We start from the raw sequence: 6,239 nt of genomic DNA on the forward strand, positions 1-6,239 counted from the left end.
CTAAACAAAGCATCAGTTGTCATGGTATGGTAAATCAGAAAACGTCACAGAAAATTATTTTGTGTTGCAGAAAATTATTCAAGCACTGTGAAGTTTATTTTTTTTTAAACTGGTTTAATTTAAAGAAACTCTTTTCTATACCTCATATAACTGGAACACATTCAGATGGCTGGCTATGTTAAAATGATCTCTTGTGTCTTCAAATGAATCCAAGTATTGCAAAAAACAAATCTTTTATTACTTACCTCCTGACTTTAAGTGCAGTTCATGGGCTTTTCAGCAAAGGTGTGGTTGAAGTGAGAGTCAACAGTTTTGAGTTTCTGAAGAATGCAGGTTTTCTGCATGTTTGTGTTCATTGCTTGAGGTTACAATGGAAAACCAACCAGCAATTAACATTCCATTTCTCCTTGAAGATTCTAAGACAGATACAGCACATAACACAAAGAACACACAGTCAAAGTAAATGGATATAAACAACAAGAAAATAGTTTTTAAATAAATATGTTTTGTCTGTCAGAGAAATTACACACAGGCAAATATTTGTAGTAGTTGGAGATGAAATCTCACCTGTGCTTTCTGACAGACTACAGCTGAAATTTCATGTTTTCCTTTGTAGAAAATCTTTCTGCCACTTTATCATGAAGGTAAAAGTCACACCATCCTCAGTTTCTCCAGTCACACCCTCAGAAGCTTATAACTCCTTCAGAGCTGTCATGAATGTTGTGGTGGCTTCCCTCACTTTTCTCCTTGAACATCCATTCAGTTTTGGATTCAGCTGTTCAAACTACAGCTTGTATTTCTTTATGACACATGTAAATTAAGTCCAGTACATATGCGGTGACTTGGAAATGTACATGTATCCATCCCCTGACATGTCTAAAGAACACTGACTGCAAATGTGATGATTTATAGTTTAAAAAAAATTCAAGCTTTTAAGGATTGTCAAATTATTTCTGAAAATGGAGAGCTGAGATATGCAAATGATCATAATTCTTAAATTGTTTATGTGGTAATTTTTGCTAAACCTTGCGGATTAAATCTGAAAGTCTGTGCTACAATCACATTAGAACTTTTTTTCATGGCAATAACCAGCTCTTGGCACTTCATGAAAAGCATTAATCCTTTTATCACCTGAATTATGCAACTTTACAAATTTGTTTCAGCAAGAGAATCAGTGCTCAAATGTAGAAGAAAAGTCAGCAGCAGCAGAAGGGTGTGTGTGTGTGAGAGAGAGAGAGAGAACTAAAGAGAGCAATGAGTGGAAGGACAGATTTTTGCTAAAATTATATCTGAAAGAGCAAAAGGGAAAGTTTCCAATAAAGACGCAAGCTGAAGCTAAAGATGCTCTAATTTTTGCTTGGGAATGATGATAGAAAGGATAAGGAATGAACACACTGGAGGGGAATCACAGGCCTGAATAATTTGAGACAAGTGAGAGAGGTAAGATTGAGCTGGTTTGGGCAGAGAAGCAATATGACATATATGTATAAGGCGAAGGATGCTGAAGATGGCTCAACCTACCAGAAGGAGAAGAGGAACACCAAAGAGGAAGGTTTAATGGAATGCAGCTGGTTGGTGTGGACACGAAGAGCATGTGGAGAGGGTGAGATGAGATGGGTGATTTCCTGTGGCGCCCCCTAACTGGAGCTGCAAGAACATGGCTGAGTGAATCTTTCAGCTGGGATAAATGTAGTATGTGTGATGCAATTGGGATAAATGTATATAAGGGTTACCATTAGGATAAATGTAAGTTATTCAGCTGGGTTACATGTATATAAGTGATTCAGTTGGGATACGTGTGTGTGTGTGTGTATATAAGTGATTCAGTTGGGATACGTGTGTGTGTGTGTATATAAGTGATTCAGTTGGGATACGTGTGTGTGTGTGTATATAAGTGATTCAGTTGGGATACACGTGTGTGTGTGTGTGTGTATATAAGTGATTCAGTTGGGATACGTGTGTGTGTGTGTATATAAGTGATTCAGTTGGGATACACGTGTGTGTGTGTGTATATAAGTGATTCAGTTGGGATACACGTGTGTGTGTGTGTGTGTGTGTGTGTATATAAGTGATTCAGTTGGGATACACGTGTGTGTGTGTGTGTGTGTATATAAGTGATTCAGTTGGGATACACGTGTGTGTGTGTGTGTGTGTGTATATAAGTGATTCAGTTGGGATACACGTGTGTGTGTGTGTGTGTATATAAGTGATTCAGTTGGGATACACGTGTGTGTGTGTGTGTGTATATAAGTGATTCAGTTGGGATACACGTGTGTGTGTGTGTGTATATAAGTGATTCAGTTGGGATACACGTGTGTGTGTGTATATAAGTGATTCAGTTGGGATACACGTGTGTGTGTGTGTGTGTGTATATAAGTGATTCAGTTGGGATACACGTGTGTGTGTGTATATAAGTGATTCAGTTGGGATACACGTGTGTGTGTGTGTGTGTGTGTATATAAGTGATTCAGTTGGGATACACGTGTGTGTGTGTGTGTGTGTATATAAGTGATTCAGTTGGGATACACGTGTGTGTGTGTGTGTGTGTGTATATAAGTGATTCAGTTGGGATACACGTGTGTGTGTGTGTGTGTGTATATAAGTGATTCAGTTGGGATACACGTGTGTGTGTGTGTATATAAGTGATTCAGTTGGGATACACGTGTGTGTGTGTGTGTGTGTATATAAGTGATTCAGTTGGGATACACGTGTGTGTGTGTGTGTGTGTGTATATAAGTGATTCAGTTGGGATACACGTGTGTGTGTGTGTGTGTGTATATAAGTGATTCAGTTGGGATACACGTGTGTGTGTGTGTGGTGTATATAGTGATTCAGTTGGGCATACACGTGTGTGTGTGTGGTGTGTGTGTCTATAAGTGATTCAGTTGGGATACAGGTGTGTGTGTGTGTGTGTGTATATAAGTGATTCAGTTGGGATACACGTGTGTGTGTGTGTGTGTGTATATAAGTGATTCAGTTGGGATACACGTGTGTGTGTGTGTGTGTGTATATAAGTGATTCAGTTGGGATACACGTGTGTGTGTGTGTATATAAGTGATTCAGTTGGGATACACGTGTGTGTGTGTGTATATAAGTGATTCAGTTGGGATACACGTGTGTGTGTGTGTGTATATAAGTGATTCAGTTGGGATACACGTGTGTGTGTGTGTGTATATAAGTGATTCAGTTGGGATACACGTGTGTGTGTGTGTGTGTGTGTATATAAGTGATTCAGTTGGGATACACGTGTGTGTGTGTGTGTGTGTATATAAGTGATTCAGTTGGGATACACGTGTGTGTGTGTGTGTGTGTGTGTGTATATAAGTGATTCAGTTGGGATACACGTGTGTGTGTGTGTGTGTGTGTATATAAGTGATTCAGTTGGGATACACGTGTGTGTGTGTGTGTGTGTGTATATAAGTGATTCAGTTGGGATACACGTGTGTGTGTGTGTGTGTGTGTATATAAGTGATTCAGTTGGGATACACGTGTGTGTGTGTGTGTGTGTGTATATAAGTGATTCAGTTGGGATACACGTGTGTGTGTGTGTGTGTGTGTGTATATAAGTGATTCAGTTGGGATACACGTGTGTGTGTGTGTGTGTGTGTATATAAGTGATTCAGTTGGGATACACGTGTGTGTGTGTGTGTGTGTGGAATATGTACAATGGTGCAGCAGATTTAGAACTCAGGATATAATCTTTCTATCAGTTGTCATTTGAGACTAGAACTGTTAAATCGTTTCAGTGATCTTTGAGCAGCACTGACACGTCGAAGCAGGATGGGGATGTGAGTTAACACGTTGTACAATCCAGCTGTTTCTTCTCATTTAGTCTTGTTTTAGATGTTTAACCACAAGATGGCGCTGCAATACAACTTGAAGTCTGATTCACAGTGATGCTCAGAGTGCTCCAGAATTTAAAACTGTGGCTTTCAGAAATATCTACAGCCTGTGTGAAACACCCAAAATCTCAGTTCTGCGCTCCTGAAAGAAAAAAAAAAAAAGTACATTTTTTACCTCCAGTTGTGACTCTACAGCTCATCAGTCTGTAAATGTCAGAAAATATTAAACACAATATTCCGTCGTCAAAAACAACAACCTCAAATGTCAATCTGAGGAAACAACTGTTAACCATCTTTAAGAATCAAATTTATGAAGACATTTGTGAAAGTAATATGATGAAGGTTAATCCACTGCAGTTTAATCAAACGCTATGATTAGCTCAATTTTCTAATGATCAGTTAATGATCAGTAGATTGTTGTTGTTGTTGTTGTTGTTGTTTTTTGTCTAAATGTGCTCGATTTGCATTATATATTTCATCTCGTATTGTTTTTGGTTAATGTGAATTATGTGTTATTATTTTTAATGTATTTTTGTGCAGCACGTTTTATGTACAATTCAAACTATAATATAAATGAAATAATAATTCTTGTTGTTATTATTACAACATTCTGTGGGTTAACTTACATGTATCTACACTCTAAAACATAACTAAACTAAACGCAACGGACATAACTAAACGCAGCTGCATGTTTTAGAGTGTATTAATTCTAAAACTGACCAACAGATACTAACAGTTAAAAAAACTAACCAACAAACTGTTCCGGGCTTTATTTTTACAGGTTTGTTGTGCTGTTGGACTGTAATTCTCTGTTGTGATCCTGATCAGTGATCAGAAAAACAAAAGTATCTGTGCTTTATTACAGCTTTTTACCAGGCTAATATATTATAAGTCACCAGATACACATTTGTAGCCAGAAATTCCACATAAAATGACGTGTCAAATAAATGAACACATAAATCTTTAACAACATGATTATGTGCATGTATATGCCCACAAAAAATTAACTCAGGATAAAATTATTCTAATCAATGCAGTACTCATTTAGAACACAAACACCATCATGGGCCAAATGGTTCCAAAATGTAATGGGTCAAGCTAAAAAAACAAAACAAAAACAAAACAAGCAAAGACAAAATGACTGTCATATCCAGTGGTACCCCACCAATATTACAGTGAGTAATAACATAGTACAACTTTGGACCAAATAACAGGTGGCGCATTACTAACACTTGTCTCCATTTATGGTTTCCCCAGCAATGGCCCCACCATACTTATAATGGGCACACGGTTACATGTTTGGACATTAATCAGGATTATTTTCCACATTGCTTGTATGGAAAGACACTCATTAATTTTTTCCACAGGGTTTGTACAGAAATAAGCTTCTGTGTGCCTTAACCAGGAGATGTGCTGCTTTCCTGTGTAATTGTTGTAGTAGCCAAAACATACATTCTGATGGGCCATTAGGACTCGCACCAAAAGCAGGCATGAGAATTTTCAGGATTTTTCCTGAAACCTGGATTTTTTTTTTTTTAAGGAAAATCTAGATGAATTATTCCTTACTTTTTTCCAGCATCTGCTGGCAGAATAACTCTTAAAACAGGTCCAACTTTGCCTCAACCCCAGGAGCTCCCATAGCGGGTGCCAGACTCCTGGCTGGCTTTCCAGATTTTTCAGGGTGTCTCATTATCATGCCTGCAAAAGACAACCCAGTCTCATGTTTTTGTTTTCTTGACCACGTTACAACAGATTTTTTTATTCTGCTATTTATAATGTTCCCCTTCTCCTAACTCTAACCATGACCATAGCGTAAGTGTGTACCCTCCCCAGAACACATTTTTAAAGTTGCTCAACACCATTGCGTCATTAAGTGACGGGGGGGATTTTTTTGAAAGCTGCATCATTTCTCTTTGGCAACACATGGGAACCATCTGCTTCACTTCATGGCGGAACCTTAATCTATGTTTTGGTTATGGTTAGGGTGTGTGTTGCCACATTTGGACACATTTTGCATGAAATGTGATGACTTGGGTGCGTTTTTAATACACATACCCTTTATCGTAATGCTGTCAATCATCACCATTCATCAATCAGCCTTTTCAGAGTAGAACTACCAGGTTCAGAACAGCTTCTTCTGAGGCTGTCAGATTGTTGAACTTGAGCTGTGCTCCATATAACTACACCATCACATACAGACTGTACTAAAACCACTTTAACCCCTGGGGCCGACACCCGTCATATACGCGGCTAAGACTAAGCTTTACTAAATTATAAATAACTTTTTAATGATATGAGATAGAAACGTACTTTTTTTTTTTTTTTTACTGAAAAGTTAACTCAGCAGACTTTCGAGCCAGCTATCAGCTATCTTTGTACTCCTCACAGAAGCTGTGT

Source organism: Thalassophryne amazonica, chromosome 19 (genome assembly GCF_902500255.1).
Source record: "Thalassophryne amazonica chromosome 19, fThaAma1.1, whole genome shotgun sequence".
Lineage (NCBI taxonomy): Eukaryota > Metazoa > Chordata > Actinopteri > Batrachoidiformes > Batrachoididae > Thalassophryne > Thalassophryne amazonica.